The sequence below is a fragment of the Ranitomeya variabilis genome, chromosome 8 (genome assembly GCF_051348905.1).
Source record: "Ranitomeya variabilis isolate aRanVar5 chromosome 8, aRanVar5.hap1, whole genome shotgun sequence".
Taxonomy (NCBI): domain Eukaryota; kingdom Metazoa; phylum Chordata; class Amphibia; order Anura; family Dendrobatidae; genus Ranitomeya; species Ranitomeya variabilis.
The window spans coordinates 135,333,758-135,352,528 of record NC_135239.1 but is presented as its reverse complement, the minus strand read 5'-3'; the positions used below and the strand labels follow the sequence as shown (position 1 = coordinate 135,352,528).

General features: G+C 44.0%; 1 long non-coding RNA gene across 1 annotated transcript in view; it reads right to left on the bottom strand.

Moving 5' to 3' along the window:
- LOC143787819 (uncharacterized) overlaps positions 1 to 18,771 on the bottom strand; it is a 330,573-nt gene that overhangs the window by 78,293 nt on the left and 233,509 nt on the right. The gene's annotated exons all lie outside the window — the stretch shown is intronic.

Genomic DNA, 18,771 nt, shown 5'->3' with positions numbered 1-18,771 from the left:
CTCTCTCCAGCGACCAACGATCAGGGGAACGACTTCGGCATCGTTGAAACTGTCTTCAACGATGCCGAAGTCCCCAGGTAACCAGGGAAAACATCGGGTTACTAAGTGCAGGGCCGTGCTTAGTAACCCGATATTTACCCTGGTTACCATTGTAAAAGTTTTAAAAAAAACAAAACTACATACTCACATTCCGAGGTCTGTCACGTCCCCCGCCGTCAGCTTCCCGCACTAACTGTGTCAGCGCCGGCCGTAAAGTAGAGCACAGCGGTGACGTCACCGCTGTGCTCTGTTTTACGGCCGGCGCTGACAGTCAGTGCAGGGAAGCTGACGGCGGGGGACGTGACAGACCTCGGAATGTGAGTATGTACTGTTTTGTTTTTGTTTTTTTTAACTTTTACAATGGTAACCAGGGTAAATATCGGGTTACTAAGCGCGGCCCTGCGCTTAGTAACCCGATATTTACCCTGGTTACAAGTGAACACATCGCTAGATCGGCGTCACACACGCCGATCCAGCGATGACAGCGGGTGATCAGCGACCAAAAAAAGATCCTGATCATTCCCTACGACCAATGATCTCCCAACAGGGGCCTGATCGTTGGTTGCTGTCACACATAACGAGATCGTTAGCGGGATCGTTGCTACGTCACCAAAAAGCGTGACGTTGCAACGATATCGTTAACGAAATAGTTATGTGTGAAGGTACCTTAAAGGGAACCTATCACCCCGTTTTTTAAAGATTAGATAAAAATAGTGTGAAATAGGGGCAGAGCTGGGCTTTACATTAGTGCCTTTTTGGTGCCTTTACACCCCCGTTAGGCTGCCGAAATACCTTTGTGAAGTGGCCGTTTTGTCCTGTCACTCAAGTTAGTCAGGTCGGATGGGCGTGGTCACAGCGCTGTTTCTCCCCCAGATCAGGCTCATCATTACGTTGGTAGTGTAGTGGTGTGCGCATGTCCAAAGAGAAGATCCACTGCCCAGGAGATTCAAAACAGCGCGGTCTACGCTATTCGCCGTTTACCGGTGGGCGCGGCCATCTTTCCTGTGGCCGCGCGTGCGCAGATGGAGCGCTCTGCTGCCCGGGGCTTCAGGAAAATGGCCGCCGCGATCTCCATCTGCGCACGCCCAAACAGTGGTTCCCCCCACATATGCGGTATAAGCGTACTCAGGACAAACTGGACAACTTTTGGGGTCCAATTTCTCCTGTTACCCTTGTGAAAATAAAAAATTGCGGGTTAAAAAATTTTTGAGGACAGAAAAATTACTTTTTATTTTCACTGCTCTGCGTTATAAACTTCTGTGAATCACTTGGGGTTCAAAGTGCTCACCGCACATCTAGATTAATTCCTTGGGAGGTCTAGTTTCCTAAACGGGGTCACTTGTGGGGGAGCTCCAATGTTAGGCACACAGGGGCTCTCCAAACGCGACATGGTGTCCGCTAAAGACTGGAGCTAATTTTCCATTCAAAAAGTCAAATGGCGCTCCTTCCCTTCAAAGCCCTGCTGTGCACCCAAACAGTGGTTTACTCCGACATATCAGGTATCGGTGTACTCAGGAGAAATTCTCCAACAAATTTTAGGATCCATTTTATCCTGTTGCCCAGGTGAAAATGAGAAAAAATTGAGGCTAAAAGAAAATTTTTGTGAAAAAAAAAGTACTTTTTCATTTTTACGGATCAATTTGTGAAGCACCTGGGGGATTAACGTGCTCACTATGCATCTAGATAAGTTCCTTGGGGGGGGTCTAGTTTCCAAAATAGGGTCACTTGTGGGGGAGCTCCAATCTTTAGACACACAGGGGCTCTCCAAACACAACATGGTGTCCGCTAAGGATTGGAGCTAATTTTTCATTCAAAAAGTCAAATAGCACTCCTTCCCTTCCGAGCCCTGTCGTGCGCCCAAACGGTGGTTCCCCCCGCTCATATGGGATATCTGCGTACTCAGGACAAATTGGACAACAACTTTTGGGGTCCAGTTTCTCCTTTTACCCTTGGGAAAAATAAAAAATTGTTGCTAAAAATCATTTTTGTGACTAAAAAGTTAAATGTTCATTTTTTCCTTCCATGTTGCTTCTGCTGCTGTGAAACACCAGGAGGGTTAATAAACTTCTTGAATGTGGTTTTGAGCACCTTGAGGGGTGCAGTTTTTAGAATGTTGTCACTTTTGGGTATTTTCAGCCGTATAGACCCCTCAAATTGACTTCAAATGTGAGGTGGTCCCAAAAAAATCATTTTGTAAATTTTGTTGTAAAAATGAAAAATAGCTGGTCAAATTTTAACCCTTATAACTTCCTAACAAAAAAAAAAAAAGTTTCCAAAAGTGTGCTGATGTAAAGTAGACATGTGGGAAATGTTATTTATTAACTATTTTGTGTCACAGAACTCTATGGTTTAACAGAATAAAAATTCAAAATGTGAAAATTGCGAAATTTTCTAAATTTTCGTCAAATTTCCATTTTTTTTCACAAATAAATGCAAAAATTATCGACCTAAATTTACCACTACCATGAAGCCCAATATGTCACAAAAAAAAAAATCTCAGAATCGCTAGGATCCGTTGAAGCGTTGCTGAGTTATTACCTCATAAAGGGACACTGGTCAGAATTGCAAAAAATGGCCAGGTCATTAAGGTCAAAATAGGCTGGGTCATGAAGGGATTAATGTCACCTTCCTATTGTAAGGTGACATTAAGACGGCTTAGTAATGGAGAGTCGTCAATAAGACACCTATCCATTACTAATCCTATATTAATTGAAGGGTTAAATAAAGACACATGAAGAAAAAGTCTTTTAATGAAATAAAATACACAGTTTTACCATTTTATTAGTCTGCCATTCCATAGCAAAGCCATCCATCTTCTGTAATAAAAATAAAATAAAAAAGCAAAAAGTATACTTCCTGATCCGTCGTAGTCCAATATATCAAGTGTCCCACGCAGTATCTGGGGGAGATAAAGCTTACAACCAGAAGCGCTGCTAATGTGACCGCTACTGGCTGCAAGCTACTGGGAAATGAAGGAGACGGAGCAGGCGCAGGCTCAGTAAGTAGCGGTAACATCACCAAGCCTGTGCCCGCTCACAGCCTGACCTGAGGTAACCTCTGCACCGTGGGAAAATGCCGGGGAATAGGATACCGAAGGTAATGTATCTATTCTATCAATCTATCTATTCTATCTACAGGAAGTTTTTTTCTCTGTGTGCACTCAACTTTATTGGCATGCGCAAAGAGAAAAAAAATGCACCAAAAAAGCAGCAAAAACACCGCAAAAAACGCACCAAGAAAATGCACCTAAAACTGCATTTTTGAAGTAGCTTCTTTCCAGCCAAAAACGCCCTGTGTGAACTTACCCTTAGACAATTAGACAAGCCAGTGAAACACTGTGAGAATACAGTCTGGTAAGATGAGATCAAAACTGAACTCTTTTGGTGCCATAATACGCATTATTTTTGGAGATCATAGGACACTGCATGTTGCATCAAAAGTACCAACGGTTAAGTTTGATAGTGGGGAAATCATTATGTGGAGCTGTTTTTCAGCATACAGCATTGACAAACTTCATGTAATTAAAGAAAGGATGAATGGATAAATGTACCTAGACATTCTTGAACAATACCTGCGGTCATTTACCAGGATAATGAAATGAAGGTGGAAATTTCAGCAAGACACACAGCCAAGGAGATTCTCAATTGGTTTCAGAAAAAGAAAAATAGAATTAGATTTACCGGTAATTCGGTTTCTAGGAACGTTCCACGACAGCATAGGAGGATGTCGTAATTCCCTAATGGGGGACAGGAAGCACAATAGGTTAAAAGCCCCTCCTCCCTTCAAATCGCCAGTGACTTAAAACGGATACCAAAGCACTAGCTACCTTAATGAACCCAGGATTAATCCAAGGAAAGGGAGAGAATTAGTGCTGTCGTGGAAGGTTACCAGAAACCAAATTACCAGTAAGTCTAATTCTATTTTCTCTAGTCACCTTCCACGACAGCATAGGAGGAGTACCAACCAATTCTGCACTAGGGGGGGACAATAGCCTGGAGAACTTTCCAGCCAAAGGCTAGATCCCTATTGGACAATAAGTCCAATAAGTAGTGTTTGGTAAAGGTATGTGGTGAAGACCATGTTGCGGCCCTGCAGATCTGCTCGATGGAAGCGCCTGCTCTTTCTGCCCATGACACTGAAGTAGACCTTGTAGAATGGGCCTTAACCTTGATTGCAGGAGTCAAGTTCTGGGCCAGATAGGTTTCATGTATAGACCTTTTGATCCAACTAGAAATAGTACTTTTTGCCACTTTCCTTCCTTTATTCTGACCCGACAGATGGACAAACAGGTTTTGATCAACTCTGAAAGAGCTAGTTTGTTCAAGATAGTGTAGCATGGTCCGTCTAACATCGAGAGAATGGAACTCTTCTTCTTTTGGGTTTGCCGAGTTCTGGCAAAAGGAAGGAAGAATAATGTTCTGAGAACGGTGAAAATCAGACACCACGTTCGGCAAAAAAGATGGATCAAGCCGGAGAATTATAGAGTCATCTGTGATTAACAAGTAGGGTTCTCTAACCAATAAGGCTTGCAACTCCCCCACACACCTTGCTGTGGTAATTGCTGCCAGGAAGGTAGCCTTGTATGACAGGTGTTGAGGAGAACAGGAAGTTAAAGGCTCAAACCGTGCTTTTGTGAGCCCCCTGAGGACTAGATTGAAGTCCAATGAGGGTATCATAGGCTGTTTCCTAGGCTGTGATCTTAGAGCTGATACCATGAATCTTCTGATCCAACGGTGTTTGGCCAGATCCTGGTCACAAACAGCGCTGAGAGCGGAAACTTGAACCTTTAGAGTGCTGGGCCTAAGGCCCAACTCTAACCCACGCTGAAGGAAGTCCAATATTTGAGATATATTCGGATGGAGTGGATCTGGTTTATTAGGTAGACAGAAAGCCGAGAATGTCTTCCACACTTCAGCATAGATTGCATTAGTGACAGGCTTCCTGGATTTTTGCAAAGTAGAGATTACAGCATCCGACAGCCCTCTAGCACATAGAACCTGGGCCTCAGTAACCAGGCCACTAGGTTCAATCTTTGGGGATTCTGGTGCTGGAAGGGCCCCTGGAGGAGGTCGGCATCTACTGGCAGGTGAACTGGACGGTCTACATGTAGTTCGATGATGAGATTGTACTAGCTTCTCTTTGGCCATACCGGAGCAACTGGTTGGCACTTGTTCCTCTCAGATCTTTCGAAAGGTTTTTGCCAATATTGGGATTGGCGGGAAGGCGTAGGCCAATTGGAAGTTCCATGCCTGGACCAGAGCGTCAACTCCTTTGGAATCGTCCCTGGGGTTCAGGGAAAAAAAGGCTTTGACCTGTGAATTTTGGTCTGAGGCGAATAAATCTACCTCTGGTAGACCCCATCTGTCTACCAACATCCTGAAGATTATTTTGCTCAGGCTCCATTCTCCTGGCTGAATGTCCTGGCGACTCAGGAAATCCGCCTGCAGGTTGGAAGACCCCTTCAAGTGGACGGCTGTGAGAGAGAAGGTGTTTTTCTGCCCAACAGAATATTCGGTTTGAGATGTTTTTTAAACTGTTGAACTTTGAGCTCCCCGATGTCGGAGGTGAGCAACAGCTGTCGTGTTGTCCGAGTACATTTTTACGTGATTCCCCCATATTAGGCCGCTTGCGGCTAGGAGGGTCTCCTCCACTGCTTTTAACTCCCTGAAATTGGAAGATCTGGTGCTTGTTGCCTGATTCCAGCATCCCTGGAAGGGAGTATGCGAAATTACTGCCCCCCAGCCCCGCTTGCTGGCGTCGGTTTTAATTGTTACAAGGGGGGATTGTGACCAGCTCACACCCCTGCAAATTTTTGGGGGGTTCAACCACCACACTAGGGATGCTTTTACGCGCCCTGGAGTATGTACTCTTTTGTTCAGAGAACCCGGATTTCCGTCCCAGTTTGCGAGGATGTGGGCTTGAAGGGTTCTGGAATGGGCCCGAGCCCAGGCAATTGACTGAATACATGCCGTCATAGAGCCTAGGACCGACATGCTTTTCCGTAGAGTCGGAGATCTGTCCTCTCTGAGATCTATGATCTTCTCTATTAACACTCGATGATCTTCCGGGAGAAAGGATTTTTGTTTCACTGAGTGGAACAGAACCCCCAGAAACCTCCTTGATTGGGAAGGTTGTAGCTGGGACTTCCTCAGATTTGAGAGCCACCCCAAGGTTTTGAGAATGTCGAGGGTCTTTGAAACATGACTTGAGGATCTGAGCCGAGGGGGCTATAAGCAGCAGATCATCCAGGTATGGGACAATACAGACTCCCTGATGTGAGACACGGCCTCCGCCATTATCGTGGAGAATACTCTCGGCGCTGAAGAAATGCCGAAAGGGAGCACGTTGAATTGAAAATGATTAACTTGTTGGTTGAACTGTATTGCAAACCTGAGATACTTTCTGTGCCGGGGATGGATCGGCACATGAAAATAAGCGTCCTTTAGGTCGATGGTTGACATGAAATAATTTTGACCTATCAGGGGAATAGCAGATTTCACCGATTCCATTTTGAAACGGCGGTATAGGATATAACAGTTGAGATCTTTTAGGTTTATTATGACTCGCGCCTCGCCTGATGTTTTTTTTACCAGGAAGAGATGAGAGTAGTGGCACGAACCCCATTCTTCGGGGGGTACTGGGGAGATTGCATTTGATTTTAGGAGGTCCCCAAGGCCTGTCATCATCATTGTATGTGCTCCCTGAGAGGTTGGAGAAGTAATCCTCAGATTCCGAGGAAGGGGGGGGGGGGAAGATATGAATTCGATGAGAAGGCCTTCCTGAATAACATTGAGAACCCACTGACAGTTGGGTAATGGCCCGCCAATGATGGATAAAGTTTGCGAGCCTCCCCCCACCGGGACGGAGTCATTTATCCTGCTGCGGCTGCTACTGCTGGGGAATGAGGATATTTTTTCCTTTGCTCTTAGCATAGCTCCATCGCCCAGTTTTCCCTTTACCTCTTGTTTGAGGGGTATTAGACTGGGGGGCACGAAAAAACAGTCTTCTCACCGGCTTCTGTTCTGGAAGGGCCTTTTTTCTATCTGTGGCCTTTTCCAGAATTTCATCCAGAGCAGGCCCGAAAAGATAATCTCCTTTAAAGGGAATTGAGCACAGTTTAATTTTGGAGGTAACGTCACCACTCCACATTTTAAGCCAGAGGGCCCTGTGGGCGGAGTTAGATTGAACTAAAGATCTTGCCGCAATTCTAATAGACTCTATAGAGGCGTCCGCTAAGAAAGCTGAGGCTTTTTGGAGCATGGGAAGAGAGTCCAATAGTTCCCCTCTGGAGGTACCCTGAGCAATGTGCTTTTCCAGCTCGTCCATTCAATGAGACAGGGCTCTGGCAACACAGGTGGCAGCAACATTAAATTTTAACCCCGAGGTGGATGTTTCCCGTGACTTTTTTAACAAGCTTTCCATCTTTCTGTTTAGCGGATCTCTCAATTGTGAGGAGTCCTCAAAGGGGAGAGAGGTTTTCTTTGCTACCCTCGCCACCTGAATATCAACTTTATGTCCCATGAAGGGGAACCTGCCTCTAAAGGTACCTTCACACTAAATGATTTACCAATGATCACGACCAGCGATACGACCTGGCCGTGATCGTTGGTAAGTCGTTGTGTGGTCGCTGGGGAGCTGTCATACAGACAGCTCTCTCCAGTGACCAACGATCAGGGGAACGACTTCGGCATCGTTGAAACGGTCTTCAACGATGCCGAAGTCCCCCTGCAGCACCCGGGTAACCAGGGTAAACATCGGGTTACTAAGTGCAGGGCCGCACTTAGTAACCCGATATTTACCCTGGTTACCATTGTAATAAAAAGTTAAAAAAAAAAAAAAAAAAAAAAACACTACATACTCACATTCTGATGTCTGTCACGTCCCCCTACGGCGTCCACAGAGTTAAAACTGCTTTCGGCAGGAGGGCTGCTAATGCCGCGCTGCCGAGAGCTTCCCTGCACTGAACGTGTCAGCGCCGGCAGTAAAAGCAGTGACGTCACACAGTCTGTGCAGGGAAGCTCTCGGCAGCAGCGCAGCATTAGCAGCGCTCCTGCCGAAAGCAGTTTTAACCCCGTGGAAGCCGGGGGACGTGACAGACATCAGAATGTGAGTATGAACTGTTTTTTTTTTGTTTTTGTTTTTTAACTTTTACAATGGTAACCAGGGTAAATATTAGGTTACTAAGCCCGGCCCTGCACTTAGTAACCAGATATTTACCCTGGTTACAAGTGAACACGTCGCTGGATCGGCGTCACACATGCCGATCCAGCGATGACAGCGACGAAATAAAGTTCTGGACTTCTACCTCCGACCAGGGATATCACAGCGGGATGTAGATCGCTGCTGCGTGTCAAACACAACGAGATCGCTATCCAGGACGCTGCAACGTCACGGATCGTTGTCGTTCTCGTTGCTGAGTGTGAAGGTACCTTAAGGGAAACCTGTGCTTCATTTCAGAGGGGGTGGATAGGTGTTTCTCGGGGAGCTCCCACTCCTGAGAAATTAAATCCAGGACATTTTTATGTACCGGAAACCCCATTTGTCTCTCTGACTTCAATCCTCCAAACATTTCGTCCTGTATAGATTGAGGAAGAGATTCCTCTTGCAACCCCTTCGTGTTATGTACAGCCATAATCAACTCTTCAGTATAATCAGAGGAGAAAAAATATTTTCTTGCTTCCGTAAATTTAGGAGAGGAAGATTCACCCCATTTTTCAGAAGAGGATGAAAAAGAGTTTTATAGGAATTAAATGAATCTGGAAAGAAAAAATTAAAAATGTAACTTTTTTCCACAAAAAGACCCAAATTTTGCATTTTCACAAGGGTGACAGGAACAAAACGGACCATACAATTTGTTGCACAAATTCTCTAGAGCACACTGATACCCCATACATGGTGGAAAACTACTGTTTGTTCAAACTGCACGGCTCAGAAGAGGAGAGCCATTTAAATTTAGGCACAAAATTAAATTCCAATAAAGGTCACCGCGCTACCCTTTACAAAATAGAATATGTGAAAGATTAGAGAGGATCGTTTCTACGGACACCTGGGGGTTAAGGTGTCAGAAAGAGGTGCACCAATTACTGTGTACCCAATCTGCAATAGATATCTAATTATCAGTCACTGCCAGACGCTGACAATCTAGATCATGCACCAGACAAAAGTAGTAAAATATGTCCCGGTCACAAAGGATATGTGTGAAAAAGAAGAGTAACACTTACTGGTGTTGCGTAGTTGCGATGCCGGTGCTCTGTCTTTTTAGTGTCATACCATGCCGGTAAAGAGGACAACAAGCTGGTTCCTAGCATGTGGGGGCGATTGCAGCTTGAGTCAAACACTTGTACACACTGCTGCGTTAAACCTATTAGCGTGCAATGCCTCCGTGAGTGCAGTCCAAAGCTTGTTGTCCTCTTTGCCGGCATGGTATGACGCTAAAAAGACACAGCACCGGCATCGCAACTACACAACACCAGTAAGTGTTCCTCTTCTTTTTCGACAGACGAAGTACAGGGTGACGCTGGGAAGGAAATGTAGCCATATAATAACGATAAACATGAGACTCCTCTCTTCAGCTGCCTCACCAGCCCTCCCCTGACTGCACCTAACTGGAGGTCATGCTGCCCCCTCTATTGCCAGAACAACCCTAGAATGGGTCCCCTTTATGAAGATAATACTGCCATAGTGATCTCACATAATACCGCCATATAGAGCACACAATACCGCCATAAAGAGCACACAATACCGCCAGTGTTCTCACATAATACCGCCATATAGATCACACATAATACCGCCATATAGAGCACACATAATACCGCCATATAGAGCACATAATACCGCCATATACTTCACACATAATACTGCCATATAGATCTCACATAATACCACCAGTGTTCTCACATCATACCGCCATATAGATCACACATAATACCACCAAATACAACCTCAAGAGAAATGTGCTGTCTTCCAGGTGCAAAAATTAAAGAAGTGTCTGACAGGATATCAGGACTCTTCAGACCTACAGATGACTACCCATTCCTGCTAATACATGTGGGGACAAATGACACCGCAAGAAACGACCTGGAAACCATCTGCAATGACTTTGAAAACTTAGGTAAGAAAGTGAAAGAACTGGGAGCGCAAGTGGTCTTCTCTTCCATCCTTCCAGTGGATGGCCATAGAACAAGGATTCTGCAGGTGAACAACTGGCTATGTCGATGGTGCCATCCACAAGGATTTGGTTCTCTGAATCACAGAGTGAATTACCTATACAATGGACTACTTGCTAGAGATGGGGTGCACCTTATGAAGACTGGAAAACATGTATTTGGAAGTCACCTTGCTACACTCATCAGGAGAGCTTTAAACTAGAACAATGTGGGAAGGGAAGCAAAAGGCCAGACAGAAAAAAACCATACACCTGACAAATACTATTGAGAACTCTGCTATTAGAAAAGGAAGGGAATAAGAAAGATGAAAAAATATAAATAATAAAAATATTGGAGAAAGAGAAACCAATCACAAACGAAAATGTTTCTAAACGAATGCACAAAGCATGGGCAACAAACAAGGATAATTGGAACTACTAAGGCAGGAAAAGAAATATGTCATTGGAGTCATTGGAATTACTGAAACTTGGTGGGACGATACACATGATTGGAATACAAGGCTAGAAGGATACAACTTATTTGCAAGAAACAGACTTGATAAACAAGGAGGAGTTACATTGTATGTTAGAAAAGCGTATATCTGCACAAAGATTTAAGCTTCAGAGATTGGGAGTTCTGTGGAAACGGTTTGGGTAAGAGTACCAGGACAGTGGACAATACAAAGGACACCATTGTAGGCATTTACTACAGGCCGCCTGTGCAAGCTGAAGATATGGATGAACTCTTTATGCATCAAATGGCCAAGTTATCCAAAAAAATATGACATAGTGGTCATGGGAGACTTCAACTATCCAAACATTTGTTGGGAATCTCTCTCAAGCAAAACTAACAGGTCAAGCAAATTCTTCTCCTCTCTTGCTGACAATTTTATCGTCCAAAAGGTAGGAGAGAAAACAAGGGGATCTGCTACATTGGATCTAATCCGTATAAACAGGGAGGAAATGGTTCAGGAGGTAGCTGAGTAGCTGAGACCCTAGGAGGTAGCGACCATGTTATTTTAGAATTTTGAATAACTAGATGAGGAAGACCTGTGAAGACTCAGATGTCAAGGTTAGATTTCAGAAAGGCAGATTTTTAAGGGACTCAGAAAGAGAATTGGGAGAGATCCAATGGCTGGATATCCTTAAGGATAAAAATGTCCAGGAAGGATTGGAAATCTTGAAAAATGTGATTCTCAAAGCACAATCATTAGTAATTATGAAAAGAGGGAAAAATAGGAAGCATTTAAGGAAACCAGGATAGATGATGAACACAGAACTTAAACATTTCTTTCTTCCTTTTTAGCATGGGTTTATCAAATGGAAAGAGGGAGGCATATCTAAAGAAGAATATAATGCTGTCTGCAGAATCTGTAGGGCAAGAATCAGATTAGCTAAAGCAGACAATCAATTAAGACTTGCAAGAGACATCAAAAGCAATAAAATGATTTTGGGGATATGTCAAAACTAAAAGAAAAGTCAAAGATGCTATAGGATTTTTACAGGATGAAAATGATGAAAATGATGAAATGGCAAGAAAGGATGTTGAGAAGGCCGAACTTTTAAATTCCTATTTTTCATCTGTTTTCTCTCAGGAAAACGAAATGTAGCATCAACTGATTTTCACTGTCCTATTAAGGGAATAGAAGAATCCAGGATATCTATAAACAGAAAGATAGTGAGGAAACACTTAGCTAACAAATGAATTCAAGTCTCCAGGTCCAGATAAATTAAAATTATTGAAAGATATTAGAATTTTTTGAAACACTCTCCATAATCTTTGATAATTCTTGGAGAACAGGAGAAGTCCCAGAAGACTGCAGAAGAGCAAATGTTGTTCCCATCTTCAAAAAGGGGAAGAAAGTGGACCCAGGGAACTATAGACCAGTGAGCCTGATGTTTATACGAGGAAAGATCTTTGAACAAATTATTAACCTTCCCGACCTATGACGCATATGCTGCGTCATGAAAGTCGGTGCCAATCCGACCTGTGATGCAGCGTATGTGTCATGGAGGGATCGCGTCCCTGCAGATCGGGTGAAAGGGTTAACTCCAAATTCACCCGATCTGCAGGGACAGGGGGAGTGATACGTCAGCCCAGGGGGGGTGGCTTCACCCCCCCCATGGCTATGATCACTCTGATTGGCTGTTGAAAGGGAAACAGCCAATCAGAGCGATTTGTAATATTTCACCTATGAAAAGTGGTGAAATATTACAATCCAGCCATGGCCGATGCTGCAATATCATCGGCCATGGCTGGAAACACTGATCTGCCCCCACCACCGATCTCCTCCCCAGTCCTCCATCCTGTGCTCCGCTCCCCTCCGTCCGCCTGTCTGCTTCCCCCGTGCTTCGATCACCCCCCCCTCATACTTACCGAGCCTCCCGATGTCCGTCCGTCTTCTCCATGGGCGCCGCCATCTTCCAAAATGGCGGGCGCATTCGCAGTGCGCCCGCCGAATCTGCCGGCAGATCTGTTCCAGGTACATTTTGATCACTGTGATAAAATCTATCACAGTGATCAAAATAAAAAAATAGTAAATGAACCCCCCCCTTTATCACCCCTATAGGTAGGGACAATACTAAAATACAGAAAATATATTTACTTTTATTTTTCCACTAGGGTTAGAACTAGGGTTAGGGCTAGCATTAGGGTTAGAATCAGGCTATGTACACACGGTGCGGATCTGGCTGCGGATTGGCCGCTGCGGATCCGCAGCGGATTGGCCGCTGCGGATTCGTAGCAGTTTTCCATTAGGTTTACAATACCATGTAAACCTATGGAAAACCAAATCCGCTGTGCCCATGGTGCGGAAAATACAGAGCGGAAACCCTGCGTTGTATTTTCCGCAGCATGTCATGATTTTTCAAAAATGGTGCGGAAATATCTCACGAATCCGCAACGTGGGCACATAGAGTTAGGGTTGGAATTAGAGCTTGGGTTGGAAATAGGGTTAAGATTACACTTGTGGTTATGGTTAGGTGTGTGTCGGGGTTAGGGTTGTGGTTAGGATTAGGGTTGGGATTAGGGTTAGGGTTGTGATTAGGATTATGGCTAGAGTTGGGATTAGGGTTAGGGGTGTGTTGGGGTTAGTGTTGGAGTTAGAATTGAGGGGTTTCCACTGTTTAGGCACATCAGGGGTCTCCAAACGCAACATGGCGCCAACATTGATTAAAGCCAATCTTGCGTTCAAAAAGTCAAATGGTGCTCGCTCCTTTCCGAGCCCCAACGTGCACCCAAACAGTGGTTTACCCCCCCCACATATGGGGTACCAGCATACTCAGGAAAAACCGGGCAACAACTATTGGGCTCCAATTTCTCCTGTTACCCTTGTGAAAATAAAAAATTGCTTGCTAAAATAATTTTTGAGGAAAGAAAAATGTTTTTTTACTTTCATGGCTCTGCGTTATTAACTTCTGTGAAGCACTTGGGGGTTCAAAGTGCTCCCCACACATCTAGATAAGTTTCTTGGGGGTTCTAGTTTCCAAAATTAGGTCACTTTGGGGTTTCTACTGTTTAGGCACATCAGGAGCTCTGCAAACATAACATGATGCCCGCAAACCAGTCCATCAAAGTCTGCATTCCAAAACATCACTACTTCCCTTCTGAGCCCCGACGTGTGCCCAAACAGTGGTGCCCCCCCACATATGGGGTATCAGCGTACTCAGGACAAACTGGACAACAACTTTTGGGGTCCAATTTCTGCTGTTACTCTTGTGAAAATAAAAAATTGCGGGCTAAAAAATAACTTTTGAGGAAAGAAAAATGATTTTTAATTTTCACGGCTCTGTTATAAACTTCTGTGAAGCACTTGGGGGTTTAAAGTGGTCACAGCACATCTAGATTAGTTCCATGGGAGGTCTAGTCTCCAAAATGGGGTCACATGTGGGGGAGCTCCAATGTATAGGCACACAGGGGCTCTCCAAACGCAACATGGTGTCAGCTAACAATTGGAGCCAATTTTTCATTCAAAAAATCAAATGGTGCTCCTTCCCTTCTGAGCCCTGCCGTGTGCCCAAACAGTGGTTTACCCCCACGTGAGGTATCGGTGTACTCAGGAGAAATTGCCCAATAAATTTTAGGATCCATTTTATCCTATTGCATATGTGGAAACGAACAAATTGAGGCTTAAAGAATTTTTTTGTGAAAAAAAAGTACTTTTTCATTTTTAAGGGTCAATTTGTGAAGCACCTGGGGGGTTCAAAGTGCTTACTATGCATCTAGATAAGTTCCTTGGGGGGTCTAGTTTCTAAAATGGGGTCACATGTGGGGAAAGCTCCAATGTATAGGCAAACAGGGGCTCTCCAAACGCGACATGGTGTCCGCTAACAATTGGAGCTAATTTTTCATTCAAAAGTCAAATGGCGCTCCTTCCCTTCCGAGCATTGCCGTGTGCACAAACAGTAGTTTACCCCCACATGTGAGGTATCAGTGTACTCAGTAAAAATTTCCCAAAACATTTTAGGATCCATTTTATCCTGTTGCCCATGTCAAACTGAAAAAATTGAGGGTAAAAGAATTTTTTTGTGAAAAGATTGGAGCCAATTTTTCATTGAAAAAGTCAAATGGCGCTCCTTCCCTTCCGAGCCCTGTCATGTGCCCAAACAGTGGTCCCCCCCACATATGGGGTATCTGCGTACTCAGGACAAATTGTACAATAACTTTTGGAGTCCAGTTTCTCTTTTTACCCTTGGGAAAATAAAAAAATTGTTGCTAAAATATAATTTTAGTGACTAAAAAGTTAAATGTTCATTTTTTCCTTCCATGTTGCTTCTGCTGCTGTGAAGCACCTGAAGGGTTAATAACCTTCTTGAATGTAGTTTTGAGCACCTTGAGTGGTGCAGTTTTTAGAATGGTGTCACCTTTGGGTATTTTCAGCCATATAGACCCCTCAATCTGACTTCAAATGTGAGGTGGTCCCTAAAAAAAATGGTTTTGTAAATTCTGTTGTAAAAATGAGAAATCGCTGGTCAAATTTTAACCCTTATAACTTCCTAGCACAAAAAAAATTGTTTCCAAAATTGTGCTGATGTAAAGTAGACATGTGGGTAATATTATTTACTAACTATTTTGTGTCACATAACTCTCTCGTTTAACAGAATGAAAATTGCGAAATTTTCCAAATTTTCGCCAAATTTCCATTTTTTCCATAAATAAATGCAAAAATTATCGAGCTAAATTTACCACTAACATGAAGCCCAATATGTCACGAAAAAACAATCTCAGAACCGCTAGGATCCGTTGAAGCGTTCCTGAGTTATTACCTCATAAAGGGACACTGGTCAGAATTGCAAAAAACGGGCAGGTCATTAAGGTCAAAATAGGCTGGGTCATGAAGGGGTTAAACAACATGTATGCAAGTACCTGGATAAGAATGAAGTGATTAAACAGGGTTTGTAACTAATAAGTCATGTCAGACTAACTTAATTTCCTTCTACGACAATCACTGACTGGGTGGATCAGGGAAATGCTGTAGATATTGTATATCTTGACTTCAGCAAAGCATTTGACAAAGTATCTTACATGATTCTTATTGAAAAATGACTAAGTATGGAATGGACAAGGCAACTGTTAAGTGGATTCATAACTGGCTTAGTGATCGGACCCAAAGAGTCGTCGTATATGGCTGCACATCCAGTTGGAAGAATGTCTCAAGTGGGGTACCACAGAGCTCTGTCCTGGGCCCTGCATTGTTCAATATCTTTATCAATGATTTAGATGAAGAAATTGAAGGTAAACTGACTAAATTTGCTGATGAGAAAAAGCTAGGAGGGATAGCTAATACTAAAGAAGAGAGAAAGGATATAAACAAAGTGGAGCAGTGGGCAGCAACTAACAGAATGGTTTTTAACAGGGAAACATGCAAAGTGCTACATCTGGGCAATAAAAATGAAAAAAGCATATACAGAATGGGAGGAATAGGGCTAAGCAACAGCATGTGAAAAAGACTTGGGTATACTAATAGATCACAGACTGAACATGAGTCAACAGTGTGATGCAGCAGCAAAAGGCAAATACAATTCCGAGATGTATTAACAGAAGCATACAGTCTAGATCACGTGAAGTCATTATTGCCCTCTACTCCTCTTTGGTCAGAACTCATCTGGAACACTGTGTCCATTTTTGGGCACCACATTAAAAAAAAAAAAAAAAAAAAAAAAAAAAAAAATGACCAACAAACTGGAGCAAGTTCAGAGAAAAGCAACCAGAATGGTGACTGGTCTGCAAACCATGTCCTATAGCTGTCTACAAATATCTCAAGCGCTGTCACATTGTAGAAGGATCATCTTTATTCTCATTTGAACAAGTAAAGACTAGAAGTAATGGGATGAAACTGAATGGGAGACAGATTAGATATTAGAATAAACTGCTTGACAGTTAGAGTGATTAATGAGTGGAATAGGCTGCCATGAGAGGTGGCGAGTTCTCCTTCCATCGAAGGCTTCAAACAGAGGCTGGACAGACATGGGATGATTTAGTGAACCCTGCTTTGAGAAGGGTGTTGGACCAGATGACCCAGGAGGTCCCTTCCAACTCTACCATTCTATGAAAGATCCCCCCACCCATACTCACCTGTGATTTTCCAAGTACCACACCAGGATGGATGCAATTCTTATTTATTGAAATTCTGTACAAGTTAATCATCACAAATACAAAATTTAAGGGAGGGAATTACCAGTGCTGTCAGGATGGACTCCTGGAAACAATATTAAAGGAAGGTCTAATCTCCGTTTTCCATGCCGTCCCTCCTGACAGCACCATGTAGAATACCAGAGTAAGACATCTCTATGGTGGGACTACTGCCTGCAGAACCTTCTCGCCGAAGGCCATCTGGCTACCCGCCAAAGTATCTAATTTATAGTGTTTACAGAATGTGTTTCAGGTAGACCATGTAGCTGCTCTACAAATTTGCTCTACCGAGGCCCCTGCCTTTTCAGCCCATGATGCTGCTACCGCTCTCGTGGAATGGGCCCATAGACCATCGGGTATAGGCAATTTCTCGGCCTTGTATGCTAGGGAGATGGTGGATGTTATCCATCTGGCTAAAGAAGGTTTTGACACCTTTTTCCCCTTATTTTTGCCCCCAGATTGGACACAAATTAGTGTCTTGTCGCCACTCATGAGTGGCCTCCAGGTAGTGAATGACTGCCTGCCTAACATCCAAAGAGTGAAAAAATGTCTCTTTTGGGATTTTGGGGTGCTGGCAGAAGAAGGGAAGTATCTCCTGATTTAAAATTTCAAGAATAAATTACTTTAGGCAAAAAAAACGGGGTTAAGTCTTTGAATTATACGGTCATCAAAGATCTGAATATACGGGTTCTGCACTGAAAGAGCCTGAATCTCTCTGTCTTTTAGCGGAAGTGATTGCCATTAAAAAGACTGTCCTGAACGTGAGCTTTGCAATCTTAATACTCTCTACCGGCTCATAAGGGGCCTTGCCCAGGGCGTTGAGGACTAGATTTAAATCCCATGGATTTCCTAATTGTGGGTCTTAATCTCTAGATGGCTCTAGAAAAACGTGTTACCCACAGTTGAGATGCCAGGAGGGAATCGAAGAAAATACTCAGAGCCTCTACTTGCACCTTTAGGGTGGTTGTTTTCAACCCTTTATTAAATCCAGCCTGGAGGAAATCCAGGATGTTTGGGATGTCAAGCCCGGAAGAGTCTATAGAAGAGCTACCACATTCCAAGCAAAACCACTTCCAGATCTGATTGTAAGTTGCCCAAGTGACAGGTTTACTGCTGGCCTGGATTGTGGAGATCATCTGGTCGAACAGACCTTTAGCTCTTATCTTCCCTTCAGGATTCATGCGGATAACTGTAGACTCCTCGGATCTGGATGAAGAACTGGCCCCTGAGAAAGTAGATCTCTCAATGGTAGTAGGAGCGGCTCCCCAGGACATCTTCCTTAGGAAGGGAAACCAGCTTTGTCTTGGCCAACACAGAACCACCAGCATCACCAACGCTTCTTCCTCCTGGATCTTCCCGAGGATTCTTGGGATCATGGAAATGGGAGGAAAGGTGTACAAGAGATCTTCTTCCCTTATCCAGTTAAGGAATCTATCCCGTCTGGGTTGTCTGCTGGATTGAGAGAGTAGAATCTTCGGACCTTGGCCTTCTTGCTGGTCGCAAAGAGGTCCAGCTGGGGGGTTCCCCACTGATGACACAGGTTAATTGAATACTTCTCCATTCAGTTACCACTCGGTGGACTGGATTCTTCATCTGCTCAAGTAATCGGCAACCGTGCTCCTGGATCCTCCTAGATGTACTGCTGATATTGACCAGACTCTTCTCTGCCCAGCCAAATATCATTGAGGACAGGTCCTGAAGGGCCCGGCGTTTTGGGCCCCAATGGTGATGAACAAATGACACTTACGTCATATGGTCTGACAATCTATGTGCTGACTCAACAAGCAGGCCCGATTTCGCTTTAGGGTCTCCCAAACTGCACGTAACCATCTTAAGTTTGAAGAATGGGACCTGATGTCTGGAGACCAAGTTCCCTGGAAATACCTTCCTTCCACATGGGCTTCCCATCCTTCCTTGCATGCATCTGCGACGATCGCTACACATGGCGACGATCGCT